The sequence below is a fragment of the Vanellus vanellus genome (genome assembly GCF_965231255.1).
Source record: "Vanellus vanellus genome assembly, contig: HAP1_SCAFFOLD_44, whole genome shotgun sequence".
NCBI lineage: Eukaryota > Metazoa > Chordata > Aves > Charadriiformes > Charadriidae > Vanellus > Vanellus vanellus.
In genome coordinates, this window is record NW_028127957.1 from 388,129 (window position 1) to 407,393 (window position 19,265).

Genomic DNA, 19,265 nt, shown 5'->3' on the forward strand with positions numbered 1-19,265 from the left:
ACTCGGGGCACTTACAGTCACCGTGAGGTTCTCCCAGGTGATGCCAGACACATTGATCTTGTTGCTCTCCCAGAACTGCAGGGTTTCGTTGCTGGGATGGGTCGGTGCCTCACACTTACAGCTGGGAGGAGAGGAGCCAAGACAGAGGTGAGGGGAAGGCGATGGAGGTGCAGCCCTGAGCTCCTGCCAAGGGGCAGCGGCACTTTAGGAGGAAGAAACCCACTAGGAGATGGTGAGGAAGTCCAGCTTGCTGTGCGTGTGCACAGGGTAGGCCTCTCGCAGGTGACTCAGCTTCTCCAGAGCCTCATAGATGAAGATGATGCAGATGAGGGAGGCGAAGGCTTCTTCGGTGAAGCGGGTGATGTAGCACACCAAAGAGCTAGCGTCAGTGGCCACCAGCACTATGCAGAAGAAGGCGGTCCACAGCCCAATGCACGCCCGTAGAGAGAGGAAGAGTGCGTAGTCCCTGGGAAAGCAAAAGAAAACGCAGGGTGGAAAGGGCAGCAAGAGGCTCCGAGCCGTGCCTTCCTTTGGGGAAAGTCGGCAGCAATTCAGGAGCGTGTCAAGGCTGCGCATGGTAAATGCAGTTTCCACGTCCTACGACAGACAGCCTCGGGGCTGCGGCGCAGGGTGTGGGCCCGCAGGAGGAGAGGCCAATTATTTAATTATCATTCTTTAACAATTACCTTGTGTTAATGCCTCGGAGGCTAATTGAGGTCAGGTCCCTGTTGTGGAAGGTGGTGTTCTCCCACATCACCCCGATGCCCTAACAGCGAAACCGGCTGGGTTTGCACCCAGTTACCTGCTGCCAGCAAGTTGGGGCTTCATAATAAATTTAATTGCAATAAGAGAGGTTAATCTCCCATCACAGTTGCCACAACAAAAAGACTGTCACGGAAAATATCCGTTTTGCCTGAAAAGCTCCTGCTTTTTCAAAAATCATCAAAACATTTGACCAGAGAACTGTTTGGATATGTGGGTAAAATATATTTCCACTTCCAGCAAAAAACATGCAAAAAAGTGCCCGAGTTTGTACTGAGAGGAAAGCAAATCTTCCCTCATTCCCAAACCAGAGTCATTTGTCTCATCTTCCCTGTGCAGCCCATCTCGGGCATCCATATCCTTGTGGTTTCTGCTCCTCCTGCTCTTTCACTTTAACTCTAAAAACCCTGAACCACCCATCCATCCTTCAGAGACCGAGGGCTCCTGCACCGTCACATACTAAAGCAGCAGCGCGTGATGTCTGTGACACAGAAGACAACTTAAATCTACCAACTACCACTAACAAAAACATCTTTTCTCCATCCCTGCCTTCTTCTGAAGGCGCTCGCAGCACCTGGCTGCAGCAGCCAGCCTTACTTGCAGAATTTGTAGAGGATCTTCTCGAACACGAGGACGGGGCCGGTGCTGCCGAGGATGGCGAGAGGTTGGCCAGCAAAGAAGAAATACACCACGCCGGTCATGGATGCGCCCAGCAGCGACTCCATGGCCCTCTGTCCAGGGAAAAGAGGCAGCAGCGAGTAATTAAATCATTAGAGGGAAAACCACAAGTGCAAATTCACTGCAGCAAGGACTTTTGCATGAGTGTTGTCCTCCCTCGTGCCACCCAACAGAGAGAGGTGCTCACTATGTGGCTGTTGGTCGCCTCCCCCAGCAGTCCCCCAAAGGTGATTGATGACGGGGGACATGCAGGCACAGTAGAGGAAGAGGAAGGACGCCAGACACTGCAGGCTCAGACCATCCCGAAAGTCACTCCAGAACCAGGGGGCTTTTCGCTTCACATCCCGGATCAAACCTCCAAAGAGCCTGGAGGAAGGAAAAAAAATTAAACCATTTTCGTGGAAGACCACGTTAAGTTTTCTTGGCTGAGGAAGGACAATCGCAAGCACAGAGTAACTTCCATTGCTAAAAAGAAGTCTCCTTCTCCCATTTTAGCCCCAGTAGAAACTGAGGCATACAAAAAAAAACACAGAATCACAGAATAGTCAGGGTTGGAAGGGACCTCTGGAGATCATCTAGTCCAACCCCCCTGCCAGAGCAGGGTCACCTACAACAGGTTGCACAGGACAGCGTCCAGGCGGGTTTTGAACATCTCCAGAGTGGGAGACTCCACAACCTCTCTGGGCAGCCTGTTCCAGTGCTCCACTACCCTCAAAGTGAAGAAGTTCCTCCTCATGTTAAGATGGAACTTCCTATGTTCAAGCTTGTGCCCATTACCCCTCGTCCTATCAATGGGCACCACTGAAAAAAGACTCCTCCCATCCCTCTGGCATCCTCCCTTTAAGTATTTGAAAGCATTAATAAGATCCCCCCTCAGTCTTCTTTTCTCTACACTAAAGAGACCCAAGTTCCTCAGCCTTTCCTCATATGAAAGATGTTCTAATCCCCTAATCATCTTCGTAGCCCTTTGCTGGACCCTCTCCAGCAGATCCCTGTCTTTCTTGAACTGGGGAGCCCAGAACTGGACGCAGTACTCCAGATGCGGCCTCACCAGGGCAGAGTAGAGGGGGAGGATGACCTCCCTCCACCTGCTGGCCACACTCTTTTTGATGCCCCCCAGGATGCCATTGGCCCTCTTGGCCGCCAGGGCACATTGCTGGCTCATGGTCATCCTGTTGTCCACCTGGACTCCCAGGTCCCTTTCCACAGAGCTGCTCTCCAGGAGGTCAGCCCCCAACCTGTACTGATGCGTGGGGTTATTCCTCCCCAGATACAGTACCCTACATTCACCCTTGTTGAATTTCATTAGGTTCCTCCCTGCCCAACTCTCCAGCCTGTCCAGGTCACGCTGTAAAGCAGCACAGCCTTCTGGCCTGTCAGCCACTCCTCCCAGTTTAGTGTCATCAGCAAACTTGCCGATGGTACACTCTATCCCTTCATCCAGATCATCGATGAATATATTGAACAGGACTGGACCCAGTACTGACCCCTGAGGGACACCACTTGTTACTGACCTCCAACTAGACTGCACCACTAACCACAACCCTCTGAGCTCTATCTGTCAGCTTCTCAATCCACCCCACTGTCCATCCTCCAACAAAAAGAAAAAGAGACCAAACCTGAGAGCCCGTCCCCTCTTATTGCAACAGTCCCTCACTTTGAGAAGCAGCACAGCTCTACCTGGAGGTACTTACACATCTGCTTCCACCCCAAAGCAAGAAAACCTGTGTGCAACCACACTGCGGCTGAGCCCAGCTGCCCAAATCTCCCACCCACCCAGCCCAAGGGACCAAGCTGGTAACCTGGAGCCCCTTCACTGACCCACTTCACCCCAAAACTCTGCTAGAAGGGAGGTGCGCACTCAGATTTTAGGGGCAAACAGAAAAACACCCCACCAAACTATTTCAGTTCACACCTTCCTGTCCGCTCCAGTTCAGGACCGCTGTGTTTCTCCGGCTTGCTGTGAGGAGCACTGTCATCGAGAGCTTCTGGCACCTTCCTTTTTTCCTGGTAAAATGGAAATAAGATAAAGATATGTCTTTTAAGCCACTGGCTTGTTTTGCTTTTTGGGCTGGGTATGTGACCTGTAAATTTGGGCCCCTGAGCAGCACCCCCAGCCGTGCTGCCCTCCTGCCCGTCCCCATCGTGCCTCCTTCTGCCGCAGCACCCACCTGCGAAGGGACGTTTTTCGGGGGCTCAATTCGGATGGAGGGATCCCACTCTCCTGGCGGCAAAACCATGACCTGATCCAGAAACTCATTGATGCCAGCCACCAGGTCAGCCCGGTTCTTGGCTTTATAGGCAACATCGTGGAAGACCTGCCGTAGGAGACAACCAGGTGAGAGGATGACCCATCTCGGATGTCCTAACCAGTGCAATAAGCTCTTGGCGAAATGCAAGGTCATTTTCCGCAGATCGCCTGTTGGAAATGGCAGGAAATATTCCCCCCAAAGGAAAAATCTGTGCATCACAGTATTTGTAACCATCTCCACCAGGCTCCCGTCCCCCATGGCACCCCACAGCCTTCTGCTTCAAGAGGAGAAGTTTCACTGGCCCTGGCAATGCCACCACTGGGGACAGCATGCTGGGGACCCTGGGGAGAAGGATGAGGCGCAGGCTGCAGCCCAGGTGGGATTTTAGCCTCCTGCAGGCAGCTAAGAGGGACAACAAACCCTCTTCCTCACTACTACAGAGACAGGGAGAGGTGAAGAAAGCCCCCAAAATGACCCGGAGATATCTCTTATCTCGTCACACCTCATCCGTCATGATAGTAGCCACGGACCTGCAGTTCAGCCTTTGCAGCAAAAGGAAGAATTCTCTTTTGCTAAAAGCCATCATCAAAGTGCTTATTCATCACTCCACTCAGATAATTATTTGCCATCCTAGATAATGACATTTTTTGCCCGATCTGGCGTTTCTCCTTCTCCATGGCTCTGTGCAAGCCTGGCCAGACCCGGGGGAGAGGGGCTAGCCCAATATTTAGGGCTGAACTGGTGCCAATCGATGGCCGCTTTGCATGTGAGCGTGACAGGCCGAATGCAGGTGTGGTAACGGGATTTATCTTCTGCCCCCAGACACCCCATCCCAGCGGGTGTAGTTCATCCTTGGCACCGAGGAGGATGAGCAGCACATTCCCCACCACTTGTTCACCGAGCTGGATGAGATCTTCCTGAAGGAGGGTGAAGATGCCGAGTGGAAGGAAACGGCAAGGTAAATCCCTGCTGCCAGCTGCGGTGGCGGCCACGGGCTCTGCCTTCCGCTCTCTGGGACGCAAAGCTTTTGCAGCTGCAGGTGCCGATGCGCGGAGCCTTCTCCTCTTGCCGCCCCGTAGCTGCACCAAAGGGGTTGCAGAGCTGAGGCTGTTTTCTTGCAACGGGGCTGATCGTGCCCGATGTCCGCAGGTGGCTGAAGTTTGAGGAGGATGTGGAAGACGGCAGCGAGCGCTGAAGCAAGCCCTACGTGGCCATCGATTGGCACCAGTTCAGCCCTAAATATTGGGCTGGCCCCTCTCCCCCGGGTCTGGCCAGGCTTGCACAGAGCCATGGAGAAGGAGAACCATCTGTTCCACCTCTGCATAAGGATGGGCCACTTTCCTTCCCCACGTTTCCATTTTTAAAGGCAGGATCCCTCTAAGGAAGACCAGCCTCAATCCATTATGCCTTCAACTGCCTCCCAAATAATGCCACTTTCCCTCAGAAGAACAGCAAACCACACAAATCAGCCACACGGACCTGCTTGCAGAGGACCCCGGCACCCACGCAGCCCCGAGGAGGCTCATGAATGCTGCGGCGGGACTTACAGTGGTAGCCCTGCTCCATTGGGCCACAGTCCTCCCGTTCCTTCTTCCGATGCTTCTGGCGGTGGGGTCGGTGGTGCCGGTGGCTTTGCCTCACCAGCGGCATCCGCATGCCCACGGACAGGGTGTGGTGGCCTGCAAAAAAAGCAGCGTTCTCATCACTCTCGATATTGCGGAGATGGTTGACGCCGCTGCCATGATTAAACCAGCACAGCCATCCCAGGAGGAAACACCAACTTCTCTTCATTTTAGTTTCACTGCATTCCTGAATGTCAGAGACCCGTCCCTTTTTACAAGCCTGTTTTACTCTAACTTTGCAACAACAGAGCAACAACAAGCGATGGCTCCGGGTCACCTAAAAGTGCCCTGAAAGTATCAACCCTCATCTCAAATTCCAGCTTCGGCTCGACAACACTCAGACCTGCTCATTAAGCAGCCACAGAAGGTAATTATTTTTAAAATCTTTGTCGGCACAAGGCGACAAGAGGAGATCCAATTAGTCCCGTGATAATGAAGTCTGGAACAAAAAAAAGAAAATCACAGCCCTGTGTCTGCAGCCATCAAATTATTCTCCTGACCTCTCCAAGCCAAGAGCAGCCTCTGAGAAAACAAGCTGGGAACTACCCAGCTCCGTGGCCAACACTCACACCACAGATGCCGCGGGGGCTTTTTCCCCTCTGTCTAAAAGCCACAACATTAAAAAAAATGTGAAAATAACTGTGCTTGTTTATTTAGAAGCACGCCACGTTTCGCTGCAGGTGATGCGTACACTGAGCACAGGACGCGGCAGGGACTTTGCGCAACGGGAAAACGCGTGGAGCTGGTGCCACCTCTCCCGACTCACCTTTCAGCTCCTCCTTCTCATACTGAATATTGGCAACGGTGCTCGTTCTTCCCTGGTCCATCACCGCCTCCTCGTCGTGTCTCTGTTTAGCGAGAAGAAGAAGGTACAAGTTGGGGCCAGGTGAGGAGAGCTCCCTTACGTCCTCCCAGTCATCACCCATCCCCGCGGCCACGCGAGCCAACGAGCATCACACCTCTGCATGTCTCCTCCTTCAGGCACAGCCCTAAAAACACGGACTTGGAGGAGGTTTTTTTTCCCCTACCCAAATAAAACCACCTGTAATGTCACCTGTATTGTATACACCGTGAGTCTGGAAGGATTTACTAAAAGGGGAGACAGTTGAGTGTTTCAAACCAAAACCAAGCCTCCTGCTTCATTCTTGTGGTTCCTTTCGAAAAATTAAAATAGGGATTTCCAAACTGGGGGTGGGGTGGGGTGGGGAGACCCAACCCCACACTTTTGAGCACAGCCAGTTTCATTCTCCAAACGTGATACCTGCAGGACTCACTAGATGGCACTTGGCCACAGGACATGGCCACCACCAACCTCCAAAGGCCCTCAGAACCTACAAGGGTGAAGCTTCGTCTTCAGCCCAACCAGGCTCAGGCTTCTCTTGCTGCAAGCCCGCTTTCCACACAAAACTGCATTTTTCCCCTCAAAAAAAAAAAGCCAAGGGCTGACAGCTAATGCCCTCCTTGGCTGAAATACCACTGCCAGCGCTGCACAAAGAGCATCTGTGCCTTAAAAGCTGAAGGAGAACTACAGGAGTTCTCTTCTCCCCTTGCCCCCGGGGCTGGGGAAGCATCACTGGGATCACCGCGCTCAAAGAAATAAAAAACCAACCACGTCTCACACTCGAGTCGCAACTGCAGCTTTGAAAGGGCCTCCAGGAAACCCTTCTCTTTAGAGAAGAGCAAAATACCGGAAATCTGCTTTTTATCCCCCAAATTCCTGCTTCAACCGAATGGCATCACCTGCCGCCGCGCAGCAGCGACGCTCGGGGAAGCTCACACCTCCCACTCGCCAGCCAATTTAACGAGCAAAAGGAACAAACGTTCCCATCTGGGAATGAGCTTTTTCTGGCCCCCGAGTACTTTGTCCTTCGCCGCCGCTGCCAGGTGCCTGGAAAACATCAAAGCATCGAAACTGGGCTGGGAAAGGGGATGGCGAGCTCACTTTTGAGTTTCGGAGCAGAGAGTGTTGTTCCATCTCAAGAAAACTTCTCCAAATTATTATTTTGCTGCAGCGTTTTTTTTGTCCCAGCAGGAGAGAGAGGGATTTTTGACTGTCCTGCCTCAGTTTACCTGTCTCAGTGCAACTCCTCCAGTTAGAAAGAAAAATCTTTCCCTGGGGAAGCGTTGATGTAATTGAGGATGAGGAAAAGTACAAAGCAGAGGTTCACGTCCGGCTTTGAGTCCTCCCGGTGCCGGGGGAGGCCAAAAGCATCCCACGAGCACGCAAACTTCCCACCTCGGCCCCCTCGTCCCGTCACACGCAAGCTGGACTGGCCACCAGCAGCAGGAGGGACGATTAATGTAATTAATCTCGCGCAAAGTGTAATTAATAACACTGATCCCAGTGTTATAAGGGGATGAGGGGCCAAACTGGGGGAGCTGCTCTGGTGGTGGAGCAGGAGACCCCCCTCCTTGCCCCTCTCCATCTCCATCCTACCCAGACGAAGCCACCGGTCCTGTGGCTCCCTCCTTTGCTATCGTGGGGGTCAGCACCGTCCCCTGCGGGGACCCCTCTGGCTCCTGAGCCAGGATTTGGGCTGTGACGGGGACTGGACCCGGGAGAGGACACATCTCCAGAGCCCCAAAGTGGGGCTGTGAGGGGGGGACACACGCAGGTCACAGCTGAGCATCACCAGGACGTGACCGTCATCCCTTGCTGGTGGAGACGCAAATTCCTCTCAGTCTTTGCCGTGAGCTGTAATTTCAGGCCAGATTAATTAATTCCCCACCTCTCGTTTGCCCCCGAGAGCAGCTCCTGCAGCCGGGTCCCATGGGTGCAGCGGGGGGGCGGACAGGCCCTCCCCCAGGCTAAGGAAATGCAGAAAGATGGGGGGACCACCCAGCCACCTCCTGCCTGCACCCCAACACCAGGCGCATCCGCACAAGCGCCCGGTGGGACAATAGCTGAGGTGACCGGGTGGCATGGGGCTCTGTGGGGACAGTGGCCTTTGTCCCACTGCTCTGAAGGGCCACAGCATCACCAGGGGGTCACATCGAGATGCGGAGGAGGGGACAAGGAGGGGGGGTCTGGTGGGGAGACCCACAACAGGCATCGCCCAGGTGCCTCCCTCCCACACCCACCTTGGGTACCCCTCACCTTCCCCTTTGAGCCCCCACCCCTCCGCCTTGCAGATGCCTTACACCCCCCTTCAGCGGCCTGCTGCCCCCCCTCCTTGCACACCCCCAGCACCCCATTTTAGACACCTACCACCCTCCTTACCCCCTCCAACCTTGCAGATGCCCTTCACTCCCCTTTCCATGGCCCTCACAGCGCCCCCCCTCCCCCCCGTGCAGATGCTTTGCCTCCCCCATTTGCCCCCACCCCCTGCTCCCCCTGTGTTTCCTCCCTGCCATGGGAAATGCCGCAGTGAGCAGCCATGGAGCATCCTCCAGCCACACCGGCGGCACGGCCCGCCCGGGGGTACCGGGCATCCCCCTCCCTGCCCCGGTGCCGCTGCCTCCCACCTGACAGCTGAGGACCCCATCGGCCCATTGCTGAGGGCGGGCATGGCAGGGCTGGGGGGAGATAATTGCTTGATAACGATACTCTTAAGACATCCAAACAAAACACCAACAAAAATCACTACAATCACAAAAATGAATAGGTTTCGCAATAGGCTTTGCAGCCGTCAGCTCAGGGCAAACTCAAAGCCATGCAAGATTTTGTTCAACCATCCAACTTCTATTGCCTCTCGTAGATTTCTGCCATCCAAGTAGAAGGCAAATTAATTTTTCTTATTTTCTCTTTTGACTGATTCCCTGTCCAATCAACACACCAAGGAGTAGATCGCATGTAATGCCATTCTCCGTGTTCTGCCGTCTTCCAAACTGAAGGGAACTGCATTCGAGAAAGTGCTCGAAAGCCCAGCAGTTATCACCTCTGTTTTGGACCCGCGCTTCAAGGAGATGCAGTTTCTCAGCCCCAGCCTGAGAAGCGAGCTGCACCAGCCAGTGAGAACCACGCTGTTGTGGGTTTGCAACCACCAGTCCCCATCTGCCACCCAGTCTGGGGTGCCAAACTCGGATTCCAAAGCCACAGGCGCAGATGCCGGCAGCCAGCTGCCTGCTCGCAAGGACCCATGCACCAGCGCCCCATCTCAGAGCATCTATGACATCCTTTTGGGGTAGGACCCGAGGAGAGCATACCCGAGATCCACCAGCAACTGGAAAACTACATCCTGGAGCCCCTCTGCAAGCGCAGCACCAGCTGCTGCGCTGGTGGAAGAAGAATGAGCATCGCTTCCCGGCCGTGGGGCGGCTGAGCCAGCAGTACCTCGCCATCCCCACCACCGCCTTCCTGCCAGACCAGGCCTTCGCTGCCGGGGAAAGCACCCTGGAGCATCGGTGCACTGTCCTGGCGCCGGAGAATCTGGTCCAAATCCTGTTCTTGCATCCGCATTCTGATTTTTTAGAATGCACAATTTTTGGGATGGCGACTGAGAAATTAGGTCTTGTGGTTCCCATTGAAACACCCATTAATTCATACAACCAAAACCCAGCCAAATGAAAAGGCGATGTTAAACCTCAGCCCCGAGGGAAAAGAAATGTGCCCGACCAGGTGCTAAAAGGCGCTCTGGCAAACCACCCCCCCCTCTCCAAACTGCAGTTTGCTCTAGGAAACTGACAAGTTTTCTTCCTCTGCAGCCTTAGCGAGGCTGTAGATTTTTCCACCCTGCAGGGAAAGAAACAATCCTCAAAAGCAGATGTTATTCTGCCTGCAAGGAAAGCTTTAAAATATTTTTCTTTTTTTAAAGGCAGAATGCCTAAATGGAACATCCGAGCTGGTTTCTCCATGAAAATAACACTTTGCACTTGCACAGCAAAGCAACGCTCATTAACCAATCTCGGAAAGCTTCGCAGGCATTAAGAAACACTCCAAGTAACACACCTGCGTGCACCCTGTAAGCACACGTGCAAAGAGGAATCCCTGTTTACGCACCCCGGCTATATCAAACCGCACTATTTCCCTCACAAGCCATGATGGAAATGGGCCACGCTCCCATTCCTCGGCTCCAGAGCTCCGGCGATGCCGGGATCATGCCAACCCTCAGCCGCTGCGGGCATCAGCTCTGCTAACACCCCGCTGTCGTGGTTTAGGCCAAATCCACCACTGGGGACCCAAGGGACCCCAGACGGGACCGACAGATGCTCCCCTCTACCCCTCTACAAAGAGAGAGGCAGAGGAGGAAAAAGAGACTTACGAGTTTAGAAGAAACTAAACTACTTTAATGAAATATTAATAATAAAATAAAAAGAAATAATGAAAAATATATACAAAACCGTATCAAGCTCCCGAGATGACAATCACATCACCGGCTGGCACTGGGGCAGTCCCAGGCTGGACTCAGTGACGGACGGGAACTGGATTCCGGATCTGGAGTCAGGATTGGGATCACAGGCAGAGAGAGTCCTCCTCAGACGTCGGCCATTGAAGGAAGAGCCCGTGACCCCTTGGTCCCTCAGCTTTTCTACTGAGCATGAGGCAGATGGGATGGAATACCCTGTTGGTCAGTTTTGGGTCACCTGTCCTGTCCGCTCCTCCCTCCAGGTGGGACCCCACTATGCTTTTCCGCTTCCGACCCTCCAACGTGGCAAATGACAAAGTTGGTTGGCCTTGGCTGTTATGGCAATAAGTGTAAGCAGGAGCCTCTCTGCATCCCATGCCTGGGCATCAGCTGTAAACAATTGGTCTTATCACTCAGAGAGAGTGAACATTGTCTGCACAATATGCAGTTAATTTCAGTAGTTAGAAGAGGCCCAGCTAAGAAGCCAAGTTACTGAACAAAATTGGTTCTGTTTTACCTCAAACCAGGACACCCGCTGATGGGTCAGCGACAGGAATCTGGGAGCAGGAAGGGGATTGTACCACCCAGGCTCCCCAAAATCCCACGCACTTAAGAGGAATGCAAATCTCAGGCTCCCCTAAGCCACCACATTTCTCACCGTGACCACTGCACTAACACCTAGAGCACTTTTTAAGCAGCACGCACCAGGTTTAACCTCCATGCCTGAGAAAGTCCCTGTCCTGAGGGCTGCCGGTCCCCTCGGCCGAACGCAGGAGGCAGCAGCAAACCCCTCCAGACAGGGCAAGAGGTGCTTGTAAGAGTGACATCCAGCTAATAACCAAAAAGCACTTAAACCAACCCCAAACTTTGGAGACATTTAGTCTTGGGCCGGCAGCAGCATGTTGCTCAGTAAAGCACGCTTCCACGACTCCCCTCAATTAACCGTCACCTCCAGAGCCCGATCTCTGAAGGTGAGAAGTTCCTTTAGGTTGACTCTTGACGTCCCTTTCCCTCCCACAGGCAACGAGACCCCAAGTATTTCCACTTGAGAGTGCAGTTCCCCTTCCACGGGCACCCAGCTCGCTCTGCAGTTTTGGATTATCACTCAGCAGGGAGTGCGGGAGTCGCGGCAGCACTCGCATCGATAAGCAATCTGTGCAACAGTTCCTAAAACAGGGGCTGCCCACAATCAGAAGTTGACTCTTTGGTACAAACTCCCTCCACACCAGTCATCACACAGGGGGAAAAAAAACAACCAAGCTATTGTAGGGCTCAGTATTACCCATTTCTCCGCAGCTGGGCAGAAATACACACTTTTGCGGCTTTTCCCACACTGGAAAATTCAAAGCATTAGTACTAAGAAAAAGACTTCTTTTTCTAATGCCTCTGTTGGAGGGCTCCGGAACGTGGTCTGCAACGAGCGAATATCCACACAAAAACAAGCCCCAAAAGTCCCACAAAGCTGCTCTACCTCTTACGGTTTATTGCTGGGGTCCCCACCAACACCTAAACCCACGTCCCACCCCCCACACGGTACATCCTTTGCCATTTTGAACTTTGCTGCAAAACATTTTACCATTTTCCACCCCTCTTTCTTGGGAAAAGAAAGAGGGAACGAGACAACTCCAAACCGCTCGCTTTTATTTGATTTGCAGTGATCTGACAACCCCAGCCCTTCCCGCTGCCTTAGGCTTTGGGAAACAATTCAAGGGTCCTCAGCCACCAGTAAGGAACGAGCTGTTATTCATGGGCCAATCAGTAGAAACAGCAGCCCCGATCATTAGGAGAAAGTCTCATTTTTCAGTCATGGATTTTCACGGGTTTTGTTTTCAGGCCACCCAAACAGGGCGCGCTTTTAGAGCCATCAGCAATTAAATTCTCTGTCCCCTCCAGAAAAGCCTTTTCCTCAAGGCGCTCTCCTTCCAAGGGCAGACCCACAAAAAGAAGCCCACACTGCTTAATCCATTTCACAGAGAATTTCAAATGCAAACAACAATTAAACAGGACGTCTTTTCCCCGCTTCAGGGAAAGCCAGTAATATAGACCTTGGCAACAGATTTAGCAAATCTATCATTGTAATGCCTTTGCATTTCCCATTTCCACCTGGAAAGCAGGCTGAAAGGACTCTCATAAAAAAAAACCCAAACCAACCACAAAACATATTCCTGTCTAGGGGGTAATTTTATGAAACGATTTGAACACCTTAACGATTTGAACATCTTTTTACAGGTACAAGGCAACAAGAAACAGTCTCGAGATGAAAAAAAAGAAAACAACACCTATTCACTTCTTTACCCCAAAGATCTTTTCACCACATGGATTCCACCACCAATACACAGCTGCTAAATATCCCCGGCTGCTGCCGATCCGTAAGAAACCCTTCAAAATACAAGAGAACGCCGAGCCCGGCATGCTGACGGTGCTGCCAGGGCTGTGAGTCAGAGCTGGACAGAGTTGCAGCCCCTGAGGTTGAAATCAGACCCACGTTTAGGCACAACCCGGGGTTTTAAGCCTCGCTACAAACCAGACCCCCGCTTTTCAAGAAAAACAGGGAGATTCACCTCAAAATAAACCACGTTCTCAACACCAAAGGGGTCCATGGCCGCCGCCGCACTTAGGGCCAGTTCCATGGGGCTTCGCTTGACCTGGAGCAGAACTCGAGGGCGTGAGGACAACGAGCCCCCTACACAAAATCTAAAAAAAAGGAAAAGTTAAATAAGAGTTGCTGTTACTCACCCACCAAAGCCTAACCACTACAACTGGCCCTTTCACAACCAGGCCTGATCGCAGAAGAAAACTGAAATATCCCAATTCCCGGTTCAAACACAAGGCGTGGAGCTGCCCAGACCCCACGTGTGGGCTGGGCAGACGGGGGGCTCTTCTTCTCAAATCCCGCAGGAAGAGAAAGGGCAGGAGTGTTTTCCCAGCCCTGGAAGAGGCTGTGGGGAGAAGGTGGGAGGGAGGAAAAGGCTGCCCAGGAGTGGAGTCAGGGAAAGGAGAGGGCTCCATCCATGGGGGAAACACCATTCCTGGCCACACAGGAGGCTGCGGGACCACCCTGGGGATGGATTTGGGGGCTCTCCCTGAGGGAAACACTGCTCCCAGCCTTGCAGGAGGCTGTGGGGCCACCCTGGGGATAGTTTTGGGGATGAGGGGGGATCTATCCCTAAGGGAATCACTGCTCCCAGCCATGCAGGAGGCTGTAGGGCAATGACAGAGACGGATTTGGGGGTTCTCCGTGAGGGAAACCCCATTCCCGGCCACGCAAGAGGCTGTGGGGACACCCCGGGAATAGGTTTGGAGACTCTCCCTGAAGGAAACCCCATTCCCGGACACACAGGAGGCTGTGGGGCCGCCCAGGGGACAGATTTGGGGGCTCTCCCTGAGGGAAACACTGCTCCCAGCCATGCAGGAGGCTGTAGGGCAACGACAGAGATGGATTTGGGGCCTCTCCCTGAAGGAAACCCCATTCCCAGCCACGCAGGAGGCTGTGGGGACACCCCGGGAACAGGTTTGGAGACTCTCCCCGAGGGAACCGCTGCTTCCAGCCTCACAGGAGGCTGTGGGGCCGCCCGGGGGACAGATTTGGGGGCTCCCCCTGAGGAGAGCCTGTGGGGAGGAGGGAGGAGGGAGGCGGGGGCCGCCCCAGGGCCGGGGCCACTCCTGGAAGGGGAGGGGGGGATCTCCAGCCGCCCACGCGGGGCTGCCCGAAGCCTGAGGAGATGAAAAGAAGAGGAGAAAAGCCAAGAGTTCCCTCACCGCCATCGCCTCTCACAGCCCCGGCCCTCCCCGCCGCGCCTCATGGCGGCTGTGTGCGGTGTCACCTGAGGGGGGGGCGGCTGTGGCAGGAAAAGGCGGGAGGGGAAGGGAAGGGAAAGGAAGGGCGGCGCCATTTTGAATGGAAGGAGAGGGGAAGGGGGGGCGAGAGATGGGGGGGGGCGAGAGATGGGGGGGGGGGTGGGTGGGAGCGAGGGTGTGAGGGGAGTAGGTGTTGTGTGAGGGGGGAGTGAGGGGGGAATGGGTTTTCGGGAGAGGGCGGTTTGCAGGGCTGTGAGGTGCCTGTGAGAGAGGAGAGGCCCCGAAGGGAGGTGAGTGGAAAGGGCTGTGTGTGAAAAGAAAAGCTTTAAGGACAGGCCGGGCTGGGGAAAGGTGGTGGGCCCTGAGGGAGGGCTTGGGGACCGGGGCTAGAAGCGTGGGTTTGGGGGCAAAACTCTGGGAAAGAAACTGCAGGACAGGGCCAATCTGAGTATACAGTTTAGCGAAGCTTCTAGGAAAAGGTGACCAAAGGTGCCTCTTGTCTTTTTGTGGGCTGGTTTTGTCTAAGTTATTCATGCGAGTGGACTTTTGCCACACGGGATGGGAACTTTCGCTTCCCGGGATAGCTGATGCCCCTGGATAACCACTGCCCGCGAAGCACTGCGAAACCCCGTGATCAAAAATGAGAACAAAGGCCGGGTTTTGCCTCTCGGAAGGATCTCTAAGCCCCATCTCCAAGCTATTTTCAGTACCTTTCTGGTTGTTTTCTTCCCCCCCATCCCCGTGATATCCGTCGGGGGGGCTGGCGGAGCTCTGCAGGCGGATGTCCGGCTCATTTTGGGGAGGGCTGGGCTGGTTTCGGGGGGTCCCGGCTCTTTTTGGGGAGGGCTGGGATGGTTTCGGCCTCGCATTGCCCGACGCGGAGAGAAGCTGTGGTGCGGGGCTCGTTCTCCTCGGCGCGGCCCCGCCCCCTCGCTCGCGTTTGCCGCGGCGACGCAGGGGGGCGTGGCCCGGGTTTTCGCCTCGGCACATGCGCGCGTGGGCGGACGTGAGGGGGAGCACTTCCGGTGTACGGCGTCGGGCGGGAGCTGCGACGGTCGGTACCGGGGGAGACGGGGGGACCGGAGCCGAGGAGGGTGGGAGCGGGCGGGCGGGCGGGGGGGCGGCGGCGGCGGCGCGGAGGTGTGCAGGGCCAGTTCGGGGGGTTTGTGGGGTGGCGGGACCGGGCTGGGGGGCTCGGGGGGCGGTCTGGGCCTGTTTGGGGGGGGCGGTGCCGAGTGGGAGGTCCCCGGGGGAAACAGAGCCGATTCAGGCCACCCCCCCCCGTCCCCCGCTGCCGCCTCCTCACCCCCCGCTCGCTCCCCGCAGGTGGCGGCAGCCCCGGCCGCAGCGCAGGGTGCCCGGGGTCGGCCTGGCCGGGCACTTGGCTCCGCTCTGGGCTCCGCTTTCAGCCCCCCCGCTTCCTCCGACAGGTCAGCCCGGCCGTGCCCCCTTCTCCCGCCTCCAGCCCACGGCCGAGTCCCCCCAGGTACCCCCGAGATGGGTCGGGGTTTGTCAGCGCTGGGCCCCCTGAAGCGGGGGTGGGTAGTGGGCACGGGCATTGCTGGGAGCCCGTGGGCAGCCCTGGGACCCCCTTAAAGCCCACGAAGACCCCCGGGGCCCCCTTGTCTCCCCCAGAGCCGACGGGGAGCCGTAGCTGTGGAGTCAGCTTAAGGAGTCTGCCCTAAGGACTGCTGCTTTTTGGAGCGTTGGGGGAGGGGGAGGGTTGTCGGTGTGGGGAGTGGAGGAGTGTGGGAGGAGTCCCGTGTCTTGAGGGAGGTTTGGGGATGTTGAGCAGATTTGGGGGAGTGGGGGAGGGGTCCCCTCACTTGGAACCCCCTGGTTCTTCTAAACTGTGGGAGGCAGCGGGCGTAGGGGGAAGGCAGTAGAGTGGGTTGCTGTGTTTCAGTCCTTGGTTGATAGTCAGCGACTCTGCTCCCTTGCTGCTCAGCAGACTATTAACTCCGTGGGGCTGTTTCTCCAGGCAGGCTACGACTACAGAAACGGACCGACTTCCTCAGAAGGGTTGTTAGCGGTGACGTCTCCTGTGAACTTACTGCCTGACATTGGATAGACCTGGCACCACGCAGCAGCTCAGAGCCCCACAGCGTACGCTGCCGCTCTCAGTTGGCTCCATCAAATCCTCCGACCTGAGAATACCAAAGGTACGGAGTTGAAACGGGCCCTTCCTCACCCGCTGAGTCAGATGAACCTTTTTGTGCCCAAGTTGGCTGGGGACTGCTCCTGCCTCGCCGCCTTCAGGCGGAGCATGGCTGTGAGCAGGGGAGCTCAACACACAGTGCTTGCTGATTGCACCTGCTCCCTCGGGGGAGCACCCGCAGCGGTGGGATGGGAGGAGGGAGGACAGCACGAGGGCTAGAGACAAACATTTTATTTCTTTAACGTTTCACATAGGGGGTACCCCAGAGGGGTTCCCGACCCCACACCCCACAGCCGCTCAGTATTCGGGGCACTGTTGGTCTTCTGGGCCTGGCGCTGTCACCACTTGCAGGGCCGCCCAGGACCCCTAACGGACACCCCAGTGGCGTCCCAAATCTGGGTTCTTTACCTGCTGGGCAAGTCAGTAACACACTGTATGGGAGCAGCCAGCCAAGCTGGTTTCAGAGCACAAGAGGTGAGAGGCAGGGAGCTGCCGTCCCACTCAGCTCCATCTCCGCCGTGCCTTGGCTGTGCAGAGAGAACTTGGGGGGAGCTGCAAAACAGCTCAGCCCGGGCTTATCTCAAGATGGCACAGAACAACCAAAACCAAATGGCCCTTAACAAACAAAATGCCCCGAGTCCCATCCCACCACTCCTCCTGTGACGTTGAGTGCCGGACATCACAAATTGGCAACAGAGACTTCGCTATCGCCCCACCAGAGGGAAATATCCCAGACAGTGTAATCCACTCGGGCATAATCCTGCACCCTCACCGAGTCAGGAAATATAAACCGCAGGGTCTGGGGAGACAAATGGGGAATCCTCCAAGGATACAGCTGGCCCCTAGGAGATCCGTTCCCCCCCCATCCAGGACGCTCTACAGGGTAACTTCCCCGGGATGGAGCGACCTCACCTGAGAGAGAGAGGGTAAGTGACTAAGAAACATCCGTACGGTATAGGGCATGCGATTGAGTTTGTGACTGGTGCACTCTTCTAAGGCATTAATATCTAGCGCCCTTGTGGTTTGTGTTGCTACTTGTCGGGGGCATTTGTAGCTCGCAATAGCGGATCCCGCTAATTTCTTTTAAATTGCAATAGTGTAATCGCCATCGCACACACAGAACTTGCAATAGTGACGTATTGGACCCGTGAGCAAAGTCCAAAGAAATTGTTAATTTGAACCTCTCAGTGAAGCCCTTTTTCCCGTTTCGTCACACTCCCCGAGCCACTGGGTAAAGCGACACCTGGCAAAAAAACCACCACCACCACCCCAAAAAAAACCCCACACCACATCCCCCACTCCCCACCCACCCCTTCTCCCCCCATCACAGCCATGGGGCAAACTCCCACCACCACCACCCCCAATCTCAGCCCGGCCGTGACCCGCCCGAGACACTGGAACGAAAGCAGCAGAGAGCGAGCTCAGGCTCGTGTGAGCTGGAGAGATTTCTCTTTGTTTGTTGATGTTGTCGTTGGGTGGGATTTGGTTGGTTGTTTTTCACAGAACACTTTGCAGTAGAGGACAAAAACGTGGTGTCGAAGCCCCCGGGGCCGGCGCTTTCACCGCCACCTCCCCCCACCTCCCCCCACCTCCCCCCTCCCCCGGCTCCTGTCCCTCCTCCTGCCCGGGGGATGTTCCCACTTTCCTTCCTTGGTTTGTTTGTTTGTTTTTTTTCCTTTCTACCTTTCTTTTTTAATATGTGGGTTTATTTTTTCTTTTGCCCTTTTTCTTCTTTCTCCCTTTTCTTTTTCGCTCCCCCCTCCTTTTTTCTCTTTTTCCCCTTTTTTTTCCGATTTTTTTTTCCTTTTCCCCCATTTTTCTCTGTTTCCCCTTTCCCCCCCATTTTTATTTTTCTCTTTTTTCACTTCTTCCCCCTTTTTTCTCTTTTTCCCCTTTTTTCTTTTTCCCTTTTTGTTTTTTGCTTTTTCCCCCTTTTTTCTGTTTCCCGTGCCCCCCGTTTTACTTTTTCTCTTGTTTTACTTTTTTCCTCTTTTCCCCTTTTGTTCTTTTTCCCTTTTTTTTTCTTTTTCCCCCTTTTTTCTCTGTTTCTCCCTTTTCCCCCGTTTTAATTTTTCTCTTTTTTTACTTTTTTCCCCTTTTTTTATCTTTTTCCTCTTTTTTCTTTTCCCACTTCCCCCCCCCCCCCCCCCCTTTTTTTTTTTCTCTTTTTAAACAAGCTCTCTCCCGAAGGAGCGGCCCCTGGCTCTCCGCTGGCAGAAGGAGCCTACGGAAGAGCTCTGGCACTGACACGGGCAGGAACACCCACTCACACATCGCAGCACAGCAGTTAGTTTGGCAACACCCCCACCCCCTGTCACAAGTGAGACCCGCACAGACAAAAGGCTCCTGAGTGAGGGCACTGGGGCAGCCCCACCTTAGAAGCAGCAGAGGAGCAGAGCCGTCCGGAGCCATCAAGAGCACAGGAAGGGCTATTCAGGGCCTCATTGTCTGCGCCGAGTGACCGTCTGCTGAGAACCGCTCTGGCGGCTCAGAGCTCAGCCCCAGCAGCAGTCTGGAGCCAACGGGGAAAAGTACAATGGGAGGAAGACTGGCAGCCTTCCTCCACAACGCCCCGGAGAGAATGACCAGAGTGCTGCCTATCCCCATCGCTTTTCCAACTCGGTTCCTTTTTTATTAGAAAATTAATTAAAAAAAGATCTCCAACTCTCAGGTTTAAAAGGCACACAAAATTTCTAAAAGGGAGACACAA